General features: G+C 43.2%; 1 protein-coding gene across 1 annotated transcript in view; it reads left to right on the top strand.

The window, feature by feature from the left end:
- Positions 1-1,375, top strand: part of LOC102855954 (coiled-coil and C2 domain-containing protein 2A-like) — a 43,814-nt gene that overhangs the window by 7,901 nt on the left and 34,538 nt on the right. The gene's annotated exons all lie outside the window — the stretch shown is intronic.

Here is a 1,375-nt window from a genome sequence, read left to right as displayed (position 1 = left end):
GGACGCCCTTCAGGACTGCCTTCTTGGCCTTCAATGCCTTTGCTTTGGCTTCGGTTTTGGGAGGGGCCGGGGCTTCCTTCTTCGCTTTCGGCGCCATCTTCGTAGAAAGCGCAATTGCCTCTTTTGCCATGAGACAGAAGAACCGACTGGTGCCCTGATACCATTACTGAATATTTAAATCAAAGATTCTCTTGAAGAATCCTTACATAAAGAAGGGAAAATGTAGAACAAAATTTTCAATTTTCAGCACTTCAAGACTTTCTGAAGCTTTGTAGGCTGCTTCTGTGTTGTTGTTACGTGCTCTTGAGTCACCTGCAGCCCATAGTAATACCATATACAGCAGCTCTGAAGCCTGCCCTGTCCTGAGCCAGTCTCACTAATTCCAACACACCAACCTTCATTGCCCCAGTTACTGTATCAATCCATCTCATCCCAGGTTTTCCTTTCCTCTACCCTTCCAAGCATGATATCTTTCTCCAAGGACTGGTCTCCTCTGATTATGTGCCCAAAGTGTGTAAGACAGAGCTTCAAAATCCTAGCCTCAGAGGAGCAACTTGGTTTCACCCTCTCCAAGGCGGACCTATTTGTTTTCTTGGAAGCCAATGGTATGTTCAAGACTCTTCTCCAGCACCACAATTAGAAGTCATAGATTCTTCTTCTGTCATCCTTAGTCATAGTCCAATTCTCTGATCCATAGCAAGTAATTGCAATGACCATGGCCTGGATTAGGTGCACCTTAGTCTCTAGACTGACATCATTGCTTTTCAGCACTCTGGAGATGTCCCAGACAGCACATTTTCCCAGTGTACTTCATCCTTTGTTTTCCTGGCTGCTGGTGCCAAAAGTGTTGACTGCAGAGCCAAGCAAGCTGTAATTGTTGACAACCTTAGTTTCTTCTCTATCTATCATGGTGCTGCCAATTGGTCCAGTGGTGAGAATCTTTGTCTTCTTGATTGAGCTTTAACCCATAAGTACATAAGTACATTATAGTATAAATATTTAGTAAATGAAATGTAATCATCTACACAGTGTAAAGCCTCTGGAGCAACACTCAACTATTAAGCTTCTCTCTGACTAAAACAAAGAAGAGTAAAGAAAAGCAAAGCTAACGCATCCAATATTATTCAAAATGGTTGACTCTGGAGAACATTATGCTGAGTGAAATATCCCAGTCACAAAAGGACAAATATCGCATGATGCCACTGTTGTAGAATGGGACTAACCTCGGGGTTGGGGAGAGACTGAATAAGATGGGTTCAATAATGTATACTGCACTGAAGCAGAGGAGGGAGAAAACTGTTTAAAAGAGATATGTGACTAGGTATTTCTGTCATCACAGGAGTCTAGAGCGATGGCTACGTGGTGGAGTGGACCT

Source organism: Elephantulus edwardii, unplaced genomic scaffold (genome assembly GCF_000299155.1).
Source record: "Elephantulus edwardii isolate Elephantulus edwardi_28Jun2011 unplaced genomic scaffold, EleEdw1.0 scaffold00006, whole genome shotgun sequence".
Taxonomy (NCBI): Eukaryota; Metazoa; Chordata; class Mammalia; order Macroscelidea; family Macroscelididae; genus Elephantulus; species Elephantulus edwardii.
Note: the sequence above shows the minus strand (reverse complement) of the source record. Positions and strands in the feature narration are given on the sequence as shown.